Raw genomic sequence first — 16,243 nt, forward strand, 5'->3', positions numbered from 1 at the left:
CCTGACAAGAGCATCCACATTGTCTTCCACCCAGTGCGCCAGGTCGACTCGGATGGCCTGGGGGACTGGGGCGATGGCGGCGTCGAAATCGAAGTGGGGATCCATGTTCTGGAGATGGCTGAAGAGGCGAGAAAAGGCGCGCCCGAGCATGGCGCGGCTCCTCTCCACCACCAACCTGTCGGCCCTGACCGACCACGCCTCTAGCTGCGTCACCACATCGGTGAAGAACTAAAGGTTGCCGGCGTAGTTGACTGTGTGCGGCTCACCAACAGCCGCCTCGCAGATGTTGCCCAAGGCTGTGTTGGCTCTCTCCCGGAGCGTGGTGAGCATGGGGCCGTGCTCATGCTCCAGGATCCGCCGCTGACGTATCTCGTCCGCATTCTGGCGCGCGATGGCCTCAGCCTCCTCCACCCGATGGCGAAGAAGGAGCACCTCGTCCTGGGAGGTGGTTTACTCCCCTTGCGCTACCTCGAGGGCGGCCAGAAAAGCATCGGCCCGCCGCGTCGCTTCCTCCAGCTTGGCCCTCAAGGCAACAGTCCTACCTTCAGCCTCGGCCCGGATCAACCCCAGCCTCTCCTCGAACTCGCGCTCGAGGTTCAAGCGCGCCGTCGCCACCCGACGTCCGACCTCCTCCAGGACACGGGCTTCCCGTGCAGCGACATCATCCTCCGCCTGCATCACCAAGCGCTCCCTCATCTCCAGATGCTCGTACTCGCGTGCATGTTCGGCGGCTTCCAGCGTCAGCGCCTCCTCACGCTTCTGGAGCTCTGCTGGGTCGCCAGAGGCCACCCCCATCGACGCAAGGGCTGCCTCACGCAGCTCCACTTGCTCCTCCAATGAGTGGCACCGGGCCAGGAGCTCCCGAGCCCGCTCCTCCGCTGCCTCTCAGCGCCGGTCAGCTTCCCGGGCCTCCTCAGCGGCCTGAGACCGGGCCTCCCGAGAGGCCACTAGCGATGCCTTGGCCTCTTCGTCGTCAAGATTGCCACTACAAGAAATATGTCAACTTATGACCTTCTGTCAGTGACCCTCGAAGAATTGGTCATAAATTTATGACCATTTTAGACCAATTGGTCAAAAGCTATCTGGGGGGCTCCAAACCCTAAACCATTGCGACCATTTTGGTCAAAAAGGTCATAATTTCCTTACACGAAATGGTCATAAAGCAAACAACGCTAGTCCGCTGCCTTATTTCTAGTTGTTAACGACCAATATAGATGGTCATAGCCTTGTAAATTGTGGTGGGTTGCGATGACTAGGCTCCATCTCATCAGTTTTGCCTATGTGTCATGTCCATGTGGCAGTTTTTGCCCTAGGTTGTGAAGCAACCTATATTTTTGTCATTCCCAAAATTCCCAAAAAAATCTCATAAATTCTTTGGGTCATATCTTTGTCAAATATGTAAAAACCTTCCTTTCCTAGTTCAAAAATAATTCAAAAATATTCATTTTCCTATTCTGTTCAGAACAACAGTTTGTGAAGGAAGTACCACTTTGGCATGTCCAAATGGTATTCATTTTCTACAGTGCTTTCCTATGCCCAAATAACCATCCTCCACCAAATGCCAACTCAATCCATTCATTATTTTGAGCCCAGCATCAACATTCGTATTTATGTCCAGTGTGGTACTTTGTAAAGCAAGTACCACCTAGGTTCCTCCTTTTGAGGTGAAAATTTGTGAAGACGGTATTCTTAGTAACTGATCGTCCTCAGCCAAAACTCACGCCCATTAGCCATGTGCATTTCCCGTACCGCAAATCAAACACTTGGCTGCTTATTCATGTTTGAGCATCGATCGGTCTCCTCATGAGAATCTTATGTTGTGATTTTCTTCCTAGCACCTACCTGGGGAGTGCCCAACCCACTAGACATGCCTAGGCTGCCCAGAACACATGGTAACGCCACGGTCACGCGGTGACCACGCGGCGGGCATGCGAGCTTACGCGCTCTAGAGTTGGGGCCCTTGGCCACCGTCCAAACCTCGATGTCTCACCATCAAACCATGTATTTCTGATTAAATAGATACTTATTTACCTAGAAATGATTTTTGAAAAAAATAAATAGCAAACTATGAGGCAGCTGCAGTTCAAATTTGACCCGCTTCCAACTAAATCGGCGGGAATTTGTCTTTTTCACCAGAGGTGGATCAAAACTTTTGGCACCCAACCATTTTGTCAATTGTGCATTAAATATGTCCTAATATTTTATAAAAATGATTTGGTACAATTTTGCAACAAATATATGGTAGGTCCTTCACAAAAAAAGTTCATTTCAGGCACTCAGAAAATGGAAAATGGTTTTTTCGTCCAAAGAAAATGAAAACTTCCTTAGGCAACATTGTTTGCCATTCCAATATGCACCCTTGTGCATAATATGAGATCATTTGAACAAACTATGCCATGAATGTGGCCATAAGATTGATCATGTGGCTTGAAAGCCATGAATCTTCACACTTGATAGCTCATTTCTGAGAACACTTTTTTAAAATAATTACCGTATTACAAGTTTATTATTTTTCCTGGAAACTTAGTCACATATAATGACACAATGCGAAGGTTTTCCAATTTTTTGATTTTTTTTGAATTTTTTATGCCTGTTTCAAAATGCGGTCAAAACGGCGGGCTTGACCGTTCCTAGCTAGTGGTTGAATCTTGGAAAATTTTTGATGTTTCTCTGATTAAATAGATACTTATGTACCTAGAAATGATTTTTGGAAAAAATAAATAGCAAACTATGAGGCAGCTGTAGTTCAAATTTGACCCGCTTCCAACTGAACCGGCGGGAATTTGTCTTTTTCACCAGAGGTGGATCAAAACTTTTGGCACCCAAGCATTTTGTCAATTGTGCATTAAATATGGTCTAGTATTTTATAAAAATGATTTGGTACAATTTTGCAACAAATATATGGTAGGTCCTTCACAAAAAAACCTCATTTCGGGCACTCGAAAAATGGAAAATGAATTTTCCGTGCAAAGAAAATGAAAACTCCCTTTGGCAACATTGTTTGGAATTCCAAGATGCACCCCTGTGCACAATATGAGATCATTTGAACAAACTATGCCATGAATGTGACCATGAGATTGAGCGTTTGGGTTGAAATCCATGAATCTTCACACATGATATCTCATTTCTGAGAACACTTTTTTTAAAATAATTACCGTATTACAAGTTTATTATTTTTCCTGGAAACTTGGTCACATATAATGACACAATGCAAAGGTTTTCCAATTTTTTGATTTTTTTTGAATTTTTTATGCTCGTTTCAAAATGCGGTCAAAACGGCGGGCTTGACCGTTCCTAGCTAGTGGTTGAATCTTGGAAAACTATTGATGTTTCTATGATTAAATAGATACTTATGTACCTAGAAATGATTTTTGGAAAAAATAAATAGCAAACTATGAGGCAACTATAGTTCAAATTTGATCCGCTTCCAACTGAATCGGCAGAAATTTGTCTTTTTCACGAGAGGTGGATTAAAAGTTTTGACACCCAACCATTTGGTTATTTGTACATTAAATATGGTCTAGTATTTTATAAAAATGATTTAATACAATTTTGCAACAAATATTTGGTATGTTCTTCACAAAAAAACTAATTTTGAGCACTCGAGAAATGGAAAATGAATATTTCATGCAACGAAAATGAAAAATTTCTTAGGCAACATTGTTTTTCATTCAAGATACAAACTTGTGCATAATGTGAGACCATTTTTTGATTTTTTTCATGTGTAAAAGTAGAAGAAAAACAAAAGGAAAAACACAATTATATGTGCTCTATTCTCATTTGTGGGTTTAGTTGTCACACGGATCGATGACATGGCGCCCATCCATCCATCCAACTCTCCACCTCTCCATCCAGCCATCCATCCGCAGCCCAAACCCTAACCCGCACCCACACTCCTCCTCCCTCAGCTCCTCACCGCCGCCACCTCCTCCCAGATCCCCCTGTCCCCGACCCAGACCTCCCTCTCTCTGCCATCCCACCCCCGCCGCCGACCTCCTCATCACCCCCACTACCGGCCATCCTTCCTTCCACCACCCCTCCTGTCCGAGTCGCCCCCTCGCGAACAAATCTCGCGAGCCAATTCCCCTCCCCTCCCCATACCCCCACGCGCGTGATCCAGGCAGAGATGGACGCCGCCGCCGCCGTCGCCCCCCATCCCCACCGTCGATGGCCACCACCTCCTCTCCTCGAGGCCCAGTTCAAGCAGGCGAGGCGGATTGGCAGCCTTGGCCACACCGATCTGGCGGACACAGCCTCGATCCAGAGGGAGGGATTTGGCAGCCATTGTGATGGGGGTCGCCTCCCTCCCCCTCCCCTCGTCGGAGCTCACCGGCGGGGCCCTGGGCTGGCGCGGCTCCCGTGAACAAAAGCCCGTCGCAGCATCTCACAACAGCAATCCCATCGCCCAGACCGACGCACGGCGACCTCAGCAACTCCGGCCAGGATGGTCACGGTCAGGGTGAGACCCTCTTACTCGTAGGCACCATTATCATGGGGATTAGTTCTTGTCATGTGATCTGAACTGACCATTTGGTGCTCGCGCTCGTGCAGTTCCACCAGTACGAGGTTGTCGGGAGGGGCCTGCCGACGCCGACCGAGGAGCATCCCAGGATCTACCGCATGAAGCTCTGGGCCACCAGTGAGATCCACGCCAAGTCCAAGTTCTGGTGAGGACATGATTCAAATTCGGAAGCCTCTCGAGAATGCGTGAAGAAGAGCTATGGCCAGATCCTCGCCTTCAACGAGGTGAGCTCTTCTTCCACGCTCATTTGAGTTTACTCCGTGGTTGAATTGTAGCATTGAACAGTCCCTCGTTACTGCAGTCGATATTAACAAATGCAGTGCTCGTGTCGTGGATAGCATAACCCACCTGTGTCACACCAGATTGATTTCGATGGTTTAACATAACAAGTACAACAAGTAGATAGTTTTGTTTTCACTGTGCTAGTCCTAAACCTGACTGCAAAGCACTGTACGTAGGCACTGAAAGGCAGCTGGAGGTCTTTTATGGGAGTATATACTTCTTTTATCTATTATGGGAGTATATACTTAATAGATGGAATAAAGCGAAGAGAGTGTACTTAAACAACACTTCTTTTATGGGAGTATATAACTGTATCATACAATAGCATCAGCTCATGCATTTTCAATTCCTCGTCTAGGCGATACCGAATTGTTCTGTTCATATTTGGGGTGATTCTCGTACAGAGTTGTATTTCTCTAGGATTTATGTCTACAGAAGCTACATGTAGAATTCTGGTCTCTTACATTTTTCATAGAAAGTAAAAGGGAAAAGGTTAATTTTATGTATTAACATGGCCATACTAGAAGGTTAATTTTTTTGAAACAGATATCAAGGGTAATTTGAGTTATTTGTCATCTCCAAAAGCTAAACTGTTGTAGTTCTGCTGACCAACCTGCGTGTTTCACTTCAGGTGTGAGGAGGAGCCTGTGGCTGAGACTGCATCAGCATAGATGCTGCAACCCATCACGGCGAGTTCCTCGGCCTCTGTTACGGACGATGCAGCAGTAACTCAAGACACCATTCATGACTCGTGCCACTTCTACATTTTCTTTCTCTGTTCTAGTTACTTACGTGATTTATTCCTGGTACTTGTTGCTGCTGTATTCTGATTACTTGTTGTGACCGGTATTGAGAGATTTTGGTGGTTTCTTTGAGTACATTTAACTTGTAGTTCTCAAGTATTCCTGGTTATGGTTGGTGTTTGCACCCACTCGCCTGAAATTAAATACTTCATGGGGCATGCATCTGGTTCTCTTGTTTCGAAGCTAAAGCCATTTTGTACTTACTTTTGAATGTACACATATAAGTGTCGTCCGACAGTTGCTTCTCTGCATATGCTTGCAACCACAGGCGCAAAAAGGACCATATACATACCTGTCTCTCTAAAAAGAGTAACAAGCGTACTAATGCTTTAAAGGCCAAACAGAAATCAGTTAGCATGTATGTATCAGTATATACAGCTTTTGTACACTTGTCGTTTGCATATTTAGTTCTGTTTGATTTAGTTCTGTTCTATACTATTGATAACTATCCTGTCAATACATGCTTGTTCCGTAACTTGTTGTCTCGATTGTTCAAATGATAATTACGTTGTGTTCAATTGATGTCCTGCTAGCTGCTACTACTAATTTTTACTGCCATGATGTTGATACTTCTTAGAATATGTTCAGTGCCTTAATTCTAGTAGTATTTGTTATCGAAAACATGATTGTATTGTGAGCCATCAAGCTCTTGGAGTCTTCTTAGAGCTTCCTGGTATTTACCTTTTTCCACCAATATAATATTTGCTACTATTTACTCCTCATGGTTGCTACTGTTATCCATGCCCTCATGCTTTAGGATCGACTCCTAGCTGCTTGTGTATCTATTTATTATTCTGTTAATTATTCTTTTCCTAGCTGTTCTCTGTTGGAAGGTATTGCTTTCATTTTGAATTGGCGGCCATGATAACGGTCATTTTCATTCTTCTACAGGAGCTCTAGGTTGAAGAAGTTAAAAGAAGGGAACGCTTCATCTTTGATATGGAAGGTAAATGCCATTTCAGAATCACTGCTGTAATTTTCATTTTTCAAGAAGAATTGGTTGATCTGCATGGCAAATGCATGATGATTAGGAATATGATCATGTCTCCTGTAGAATTGGATTTCTCTGGTCGTTCCGTAAACTAAATTTGGTTCAGTTAAAAAACTGCACTACCTGACAGTTTTGGGAAGCGAGCTTCTAACTGAAAAACGAGTTTGTTATGCTCATAATTTCAAGTTGGCCTCTACATATGAGTTGTAAAGCATGCTCTAAGGTTTCCGTAGAGTACTCGTTTGTCTCGTTTGGATGTATGGTTTGAGAGCAGCCGTCTATTTAGTTTGCTGTCCAGAAATATAGTACAGTTTAATGTCGGTGGTGGTCTTGTCTTAGATAGATTCTGTAGTGTATTAATCTCACTGGGTAGAGTGGCCTACTTGCACACTTTTATTGACTCATTGGTTACTGATTACTTTCGAGCGAGTAACACATGTCTCAAGCAACTGTAGTATTCCTTTCCCTGAATTGCTCCCTTGTTTTGCTGTGGCCGTATGCTCCGTGGTCAATGATGCGTGCTGTATACATATTAAAACCAAAATTGGAGTTGTTTTAGTTGTGCATATTAGAACTGAATTATGCTCTGTTTTGCTGTAGTTGTATGCTCTTATTGCTAAATTGTTTAGTGGGTTGTTCAAACTAAACTCGTCTAGTCAGCTTGCTATGATGTATTGTATATTACTGTACTTCAGACGTCTTGTAGAATTTGGTGTGGCAATACATCTGAAGTACAGTAATATACAATACATCATAGTACAGTAATATACAATATCTTGCTATGAAAGATTGTAGAATTCTTTTAGTTGCTGCTTCTCATGTATACATCAGTTGTTGTGATTACATCTTCATTACATTATAGACATCTGCATTTCTGTGAAATTTTGTTAAATATATATTTTCTAGATTGTCTATAAACTAAACCTGGAGGTTTGAATATCTACTCCAGGAATGAAGATGGTACTCTAATGCCTTTGTGTTCACCCTTTTACAGGAGCTCCAGGCGTAGGAAATTTCAAGTTCGAAGCGGCGTGTAGCCTAGCAGCAAAGATTTGTTCTGTTTGACTGTAATAAACTGTAAATATTATAGTACTGCAATAGTAGGCATATCTGGGTTGTAATAGACTATGCATAGATTGTAATAGACTATGTACAGTAGCTCCAGGCCTAAGAAATTCTACATTTTTTCTGTTCTATTTAAAATATGGATTATTTGTGTGATTTGAAGACATGTGAAATGGAAACCTGATTAGTGGGCCCATTTGTGAAAATAATCTAAACAATGCTCACATTTTTGACATGTGGGACCAATATAGGAGATTATGACAAGTGGGACCCATCTGACTTATGGGACCAGATTGAAAAATATATATTGAAAAACTAAAAAGGCCATGGCCCAAAGTATAAAAAAGGCCAAATTGTTGGGCCAGGCCCATGTAGCTAGACAAAATTCATAGAAAAAATATACAGTAAAAAGGCCGAATTGTTGGGCTAAGCCCATGTAGAAAACCGAATTGGACCGGGCTGAATCTTGTGCCACATCAGCTTACCACGCTGGATGCCTACGTGGCCTGGGGAGGTTGCTAGTGACCAAAATGCCACAGTAGACATATTTTGGTCATAAACATCAATGACCTTCTCACAGAGAAGGTCGCTATAGTCAGTTTACGACCGCTAGCTTTTGACCTTCTGTTTTTGGTCACAAAAAGGTTGTAAATGGAAATTTGTGACCTTTCAGTGACCAATAGTCAAGGTCATAAGTTGACATATTTCTTGTAGTGTGCGCTGATGGCGCGCAAGGGCGATGGCGCCCTCCAGCTCGCGCCTCTCTGCAGCCAGGCGCAGGCCCTTGGCCTCAAGGCGCGTGTCTTCATCAGCAAGCTCCTCACCGAGCAGGTTCACCGCGTCAGCCGCCCTTCGAAGGAATCCTTGGCGAAGAGCGCGATGCTCCCGGACGCGCTCGAGCACGTCTTCCATACCATCATCTGCCCCAAGCAAGCGTCGGGGGCCACGAATCAGCACACCCCCTCCGGGCAGGGGGCTGGGGGCTGGCCCCCTCGCGACGGCCGGGCACGCCACGCCAGAAGCCCGGCCTGGAGCCGGCCCGTCCACAGAGGAAGAGCGTAGGGAGTACCTCAGCCAATCGCAGTCCACGACCAGGCGAGAAGCCCACGGCAGGCTGGCTATGCCACGAGAAGGCTCGCGAGGTGCGTAGGGCCTCGATGCGCCTCAGGACGGTTCGCCTCTCCGATCGCCCTCACCACAAGGGCTCTGCTGCTCGGAGCGCTTGAGGACGGTAGAGGGGGCGAAGCCAAGGGGGGCGGCACCTCAGCCATCTCCGCGAGCTCGGCTGGAAGGGGCCTGCGGAGCAAGGATCAGTAAAAGCAACAGAAGGATCGGGAGCTGGAAAAGGAGAAGGCTTACTCGTCAGTGGCGAAGTACTTCCTATGCTTCAGCAGGCGACAAGGGTAATCAACGCCCAGTGCCTCCCTTCTCTTCCGGAGGGCCTCAAAGTCCACACGGAAGCGGCCCAAGAGTTGAGCGCAGGGATCAACCTGCGACGAGGATGGAGCGTCAAGGCAATCCGTGTCAGGGGCACCTGCCTGATGCGCACTGCCAGTCGCCTCGCCAAGAGAAGCGGCTGGAGCCTCAGGGGCCTCAGCCGCAGGCGCTGGGGGCAGCTGCTTGCCGCCCTCAGCCTCAGCGGCATGGGCCCCAAGATCTGCTCCCTCATGAGCATCGCCCGACGCTGCCACCCTGCCGGGAGCCCCCTCGGCCTCTGGCGCCTCATGCCTCCCTGCTCCGCCACTTGAGGAAGAGTCGCCTTGGCCGACTGGAAGGGCAGTCACCGTCATTGGGTTCTCGCGAGGCCCTTGGAGGCCGGCGGGGCGCGGCCCCGACTCATCAAAGATGGGCATCTGATTCACAAAATCGCCCCTGTTCTGGCAGAGGTACAGCAAGGCCCCTCCTTGCTGGATGCTGCCAGGGTTGGGGTCCCCAGTCAGGATCAAGAGCATTGTCCTCAGCACTTCAGGCATCAGGTCCTCTTCCTGGAGCCTCATACGATCATCGCGCCCGCTGAAGGCCCACATCGAGCGGGAGTGGCGTCGGAGAGGAGAAATGCGGCGTAGCAGGAACTCCTTCACCACCTTGGGCGCTGTCATGCCAAGCGACCTCAAGAATGCGAGGCGGTGCCAGACGAAGACGAGCCGGGGGCTCTCGAGCGTCTCCTGGCCCCAGCCCGAATTGGGGACAGCAGGCGAAGTTGGCTCCGATAGCAGGGGGCTGGACACCCCTACATCCACATACAGCCACCACTCGTGGAACCCAGCCGCAGGCGGAGGGAGCCTGAAGTCAATCCCTGAGGCCGCTGTCTCAGGCACGGCAGGGAAGCTCACGCACGCCGAGCATTGGGTAGGGTCGACAAGGCGCAGAGAGAAGAAGTGGCGCAGCAAGGCAACCGAAGGAAGGATGCCCATCATTGCCTCGCAAACAAAGGCGAAGACCGAAAGAAGGGTGATGGATTCAGGACCCAGATGCATCATGTGGATCTGATAGTGGGAAAGCACGGCATTGAAGAAATCAGAAAAGGGGGGAACCAGACCCGCCCACAGGGCGTCGGCAAAGTACTGGACCTCGGTGGCTATCCTGTCGATGGAGAAGTGAGACGCGGGCCAGGCCGTCGTCCTCCCGCATTCGTTGAAGATAGTGGCCAGAGCCGAGCTGACCTTGCCCAAGCCCTCTCGATTGATCGACTGGTCGACGGCGGGGGCCGCCAACGGTGGCGAGCGAGGCGGAGGCATGGGTTTCTTCCCTCTTCCCTTCTTCGTCGGATCCATGGCGATGGGAAGGGGGGGAGGTTTGAGATTGGGTTGAAAACAGAAGCTGGAGTTCGAGAGGAGGAAGGATAGAGGGCGCTCGAGCAACAGAAAGGGGAACGGCTGTGTACGACTACGAGTCCTCCTAGCATGGCGCAAAATAAGGGGGGCATGGGGGAATAGTGCCGCCCACGCCCAATCAACCGCCACGCGGCGCCCAAGGCTGCAGGCTGTTAGGGCCCGCGGCGCTTCGGTCTTGCCCTTTCGCCTCCCTGCACGACCAAGTCCAGGCGCGCCTCGGGCCCGGGGGCTACTGTCCGCGTTCTGGGAACGGGGGTCCCAGACTTGCCTGCCTGCGGCCTGCGGCGTGGCTCAAAGGGGGGCCCGGCACGGCCCATCTTCATCAACACAAACCCAAGACCCTCGCGAGGGGCCAAGCCTCGCGGGGCGGACGACATGGAGCTTCCTCAGGCACGGCCTCATCAGGCTGGCTCATGAGGAGGCAGAGAGATCAAGGTGGGGTACCTCACGAGGTGCCCGTGACGCAAGCCATGATGACCAAGGGTGCCAGGCAGGCGCCAGCCCGCGCAGTGTCCTCCTTTCCTCTTTGGTGCAAAGGGAGCAAGCGCAGGCGAGAGCATCAAGCAAAGACACCCGTTTTGGTGCAACGAGACCAAGACCAGCCCAATGGCAGGGAGGAAGTCATTGTGGAGCCGAAGCCAGCGTCACCACCAGAGCCTTTGGCAGGCGAGGACCAACTTTAGTCAGGATAAGTGTACCCGATGTTCCCCTTCAAAATGGCCAATTGTTGGCGCCCTTCCCGCTCAATATTTGGGAAGAGGCCCAGGGCCTTTGCCTATAAATAGGACTAGCCACCCCCAGGGGATGAAAGAGACGGGGGGGGGGGGAGAAGAAGAGATCATCGGGATAGAGAGAGAGAGAGAGATCAGATCAACGAGATAAGATCAGATCGGCAAGAGAGAGAGAAGGGTGACTGAACTCCTCCAAGCAGTTCATCACCCCAGCCAAGAACAAACCCTCGCGAGGCTGTTCTTCCTTGTATTGCTCATCATCATCAGCCCAAGAGGCAATCCACCAAACCACACTGGAGTAGGGTATTACACCACAACGGTGGCCCGAACCAGTATAAACCCTGTGTCTCTTGTGTTGTTCTTTCCATAGCTTAGATCTTAGCGAGGCGGTGGGGTGCAGGTAGGTAGAAGGCGAAATCTCTGTGCGCACCCCAGTGTTCGAACCTCAAGGGTCTGCCGGAACCCGAAATCCGACAACCACAACCTACTACATGTCTACTTGCAAAAGCTTCAGAAGGCTGGCTATGGCATCGATGACTTGGTCATGCTGGCATGAGGAATCTGAACACGCTCGCAAAGAAAAAGCATGTCATCGGCATTGAAAATGTCAAATTCCTCAAGGATCACCTATGCGGAGCCTGTGAAGCTGGAAAGATGACCAAGGCCAAGCATCCAGCGAAGACTATCATGACTACTACTCGACCATTTGAATTGCTTCACATGGATCTCTTTGGCCCTACTCACTATGCCACATTTACCAATGTTGCATCCTTATATGGCTTTGTCATTGTTGATGATTACTCTCGATATACATGGGTCCATATTATCACTTACAAAACTGAAGTGCAGGAAGTCTTCAAACGATTTTCCTTGAGGGCTTCAACCAACTTTGGTGTGAAGATCAAGCACATCAGGAGTGATAATGGAATTGAGTTCAAGAACACTGGCCTTGATGACTATCTTGATGAACTTGGTATTACTCATGAGTTATCTGCTCCTTATACTCCTCAGCAAAATGGCGTCGTGGAGTGCAAGAACATGACTCTTGTTGAGATGGCCCGCACGATGCTTGATGAGTACAATACGCCTCCTCGCTTCTGGCCTGAGGCAATTGATACTGCGTGCCACATCATCAACAGAGTATATATTCACAAATTCTTCAAGAAGACTGCCTATGAACTCCTCACTGACAAGAAACCCAATGTGAGTTATTTCAAAGTCTTCGGTGCTAAATGTTGGATTAGAGATCCTCATCACAGTTCTAAATTTGCACCGAAAGCACATGAAGGTTTTATGCTCGTTTATGGTAAGGACTCGCACACCTACAGAGTCTTAAACACCTGTCATCACAAGGTTGTTGAAACTATAGATGTGCGGTTTGATGAGACTAATGGATCGCAAAGAGAGCACCTACCTCCTGTGACAGATGAAATACCTCCTGAGGAATCTATTAAGTTCAAGGCTACATAGGATGTCATTCCTACTGAAGAATCAGCTGAAGAAGTTGTTCCAGAGCATGAAGAACGTCATGCTAATGCACCTGAGGAAAATGGTGCTGAAGAAAATGCTGATCAAATTCCTCAACGTCAACCCGCTCATCCTCGCGTTGCAAATGAAGTGCAAATTGAGAAAATCATCAGCTAGATCAACATTCCAGGTCCTCTCACACGCTCAAGAGCTTCACATTTATCTAACTTTTGTCGTCTCTATCACAGAGCCCACTAAGGTAGATGAAGCATTTCTGGAGTCTGAGTGGATTCATGCCATGCAAGAAGAATTACATCAGTTTGAGCTCAACAACGTCTAGGAACTGGTCAAACGTCCAGATCCTCACAAGCACAATATCATCGGCACAAAGTGGATCTACCGCAACAAGCAAGATGAAAATGGCCTTGTGGTGAGGAATAAAGCACGGCTTGTAGCTCAAGGCTACACACAGGTTGAAGGAATTGACTTCGATGAAACTTTTGCACCTGTTGCTAGACTTGAGGCTATTCGCATATTACTTGCTTATGCTAACCATCATGATATCACTTAATATCAAAAGGATGTGAAAAGTGCATTCCTCAATGGTAAGCTTGAGGAAGAAGTATATGTTGCTCAACCCCTAGGTTTTGAAGATCCAAAGCATCCTGACAAAGTTTTCAGACTAAATAAGGCCCTCTATGGCCTCAAGAAGGCCCCACGGGCGTGGTATGATACTTTCAAGGAATTCCTCGTGAAGAAAGGCTTCAAACCTGGTTCACTCTTCCCTACTCTTTTCACTAAATCTTATGATGGTGAACTATTTGTTTGCCAAATATATGGTGATGATATTATCTTTGGCTGTACTGACCAACGTTATACTGATGAATTTGGTTATATGATGAGGGAGGAATATGAAATGTCTATGATGGGAGAATTTAAATTCTTCCCAGGTCTTCAAATTCGTCAACAACACAATAGCATATTCATATCTCAAGAGAAATACCTCAAGGATGTACTGAGGAAATTCGGCATGCAAGATTGCAAAGGCATCAAAATTCCTATGCCCACAAATGGACATCTATGCACTGATGAAAATGGTATTGACTTCGATCAAAAGGTATACCGCTCCATGATTGGTTCTTTATTGTAATTATGTTCATCTAGGCCAGATATAATGCTTAGTGTTTGCATGTGTGCCCGATTTCAAGCTACACCGAAGGAATCACACCATAAGGCTGTGAAACATATTCTTCGATATCTAGCTCACACACCAACACTTGGATTAAGGTACCCCAAGGGCTCGGCTTTTGATATCATTGGATATTCTGACTCTGACTATGCTGGTGATCGTGTGGACCGCAAATCAACATCTGGTACATGTCATTTCCTCGGAAGATCTTTGGTCTGTTGGTCCTCGAAGAAACAGAACTGCGTATCTCTGTCTACTACTGAAGCTGAGTACATTGCTGCTGGTTCTTGCTGTGCTCAATTGCTATGGATGAAGCAAACTCTCAGGGACTATGACATCAACGTGAAGAATGTGCCTCTCTTCTGTGACAATGAGAGTGCCATCAAGATTGCTCACAACCCAGTTCAACACTCGAAGACAAAGCACATTCAGATTCATCATCATTTTCTTCGTGAACATGTGTTGAAGGGCGACATTTCTATTGAGCATGTGAAGACTGAAGAACAGCTAGCCGATATCTTCACAAAGCCCTTGAATGAGAAGAGATTTAGCAAGTTGCAGTGTGAGCTAAATATCTTAGAATGTTCGAATGTTCTTTGAAAAGGACACTCATCCAAACACTTACGCAAAATTGATGACTTAGATGTGCAACACATGAAGAAATGTTTTTCTACAAATCAATGAAGACTAACACTCTAAGTGTGAAGAAATTAACGAAGAATTTGATTCTCAGAACCCTACGACAATCGTACGCGGTGTTTGAAATCATCATTCTTATACGGTGGGTCACGCCACCACAAAATGTTGAAAATCTTCAATTGAGCTTTTCCTCAGTTCTTTGAAATTCCTCAGTTTTTTTTCAACTTTGCATTGTCTTCACTGTTTCCGACGTTTTTCTTCATTGGCTATATATATATATGAGTTTATGTCCTCTACAACATTCACTTATGGAAAATTCCTCAAGTTGCTTTTTCTGCTAAGTGAATGTGATCGGACCCTACCCCCTCTTTGCTAAACCAAACCCATTCTATTCACAAATTCTTCATGTGCGTTCTATTTGAAACTCGTTCAAAATCTTCACTATGTCCTTGTCAGCTGAAGAAATTGTGAACGGAATTTTAAAACCTATCTTATCTAAATTTTCGGCTTTGCCTCTCAAACCGTTCCACATCCCACGACAACACTTATCCATTCACCCACGATCTCACACGATCTCCACTTCTTGGTACATGGGTGACACATGTCAAGCGAATGAGAAGGGTCAGGGGCACGTTCGTCCAAATTCTTCGGGCGAATAGTTTTTCACCGTGGCTATAAATACCCCTCTCCCCTTCCTCACTTCTCTTTTACTCAGCTCGACCTCACTCCAGCTCGAGCTTCTCAAACCCTAGAGCCACCGCTACTTCAGCATCGCTGGTGAGGAAGAGCTTCACTGCCTCGACCTCGTCGCCGTCGTACTCGCGCTGGCCGCAGATTTCTTTACTCCGCCGCCGCCGTAGCTGTTTTCCTCTATGTCGGGACCCCGATCCTAAGTCACACCGATCTAGCATGTAACACTTCATATCACTTTGCGGCCTCACGCACGGTATTCCCACGGGTGCCACCTTACCTGGCCCGGGACCATTTGCGCCTTTTGGCTCACGTATATGATAGTGTCACTAGCATCCATATGACAGAGAACCTGGGCCGAGATGACTACTCGTGAACCCAAAATAGCACTAACTTATAGGGACAGGCATACATGAAGCAACCTCGAGCATGTCGGTCAACAGCGTATGAATCTCGGCTGTAGCACTGGGCTAACAGGACTCCAGGATGTCACCACGTGACATTTCCCCGAAGGGACAGACACAGGAACGAGGTGAATCACATGCCGGCCAGTCAAGTGTTCCTAAGCAGTAGTGCTGGGCTAGCAGGACTCCGGTGAACCGGGCTGTAGCGGACTACTATGGCTCATGGAAGCACAAGACTACATTTCCCCATAAGAGAGGCTACCAGAGGTAAACAACTAGGTTGTCGGATCCCACACATAGCAATACATGTTACACGTACGCATGACATGCAAGTATGTGTTGTACAACATGGCATCACAACATAACTCAAACTCATATAGATGAGGGCCCAGAAGAGCCACATAGCATTCAATACAAACAGGGGCCTCATGACCCATTATTCAGAGCATACAAGCAACGGAAGCATTACATGTCTGAGTATAGACAACTACAAAAGGAAAATACTAGGAAGCCTGACTAAACACGACCCTCCCAAGGGTACAAGATCGTAGCTGGGATACAAGCTACTCGTCGAAGTCACTAGTGTAACCAACTGCAAAACATAAATAAGCAAACGTGAGTACAAA

General features: G+C 47.3%; 1 long non-coding RNA gene across 1 annotated transcript; it reads left to right on the plus strand.

Annotated features, from left to right (window-relative positions):
* The first annotated feature begins 4,662 nt into the window (after window positions 1-4,662).
* LOC125534922 lies at window positions 4,663-5,682 on the plus strand. The gene is made up of 2 exons (XR_007294557.1): window positions 4,663-4,746; window positions 5,436-5,682. It is a non-coding gene; the product is annotated as an uncharacterized LOC125534922 (long non-coding RNA).
* The last annotated feature ends 10,561 nt before the right edge of the window (window positions 5,683-16,243 follow it).

The sequence above is a fragment of the Triticum urartu genome, chromosome 1 (assembly GCF_003073215.2).
Source record: "Triticum urartu cultivar G1812 chromosome 1, Tu2.1, whole genome shotgun sequence".
In the NCBI taxonomy this organism is placed as follows: domain Eukaryota; kingdom Viridiplantae; phylum Streptophyta; class Magnoliopsida; order Poales; family Poaceae; genus Triticum; species Triticum urartu.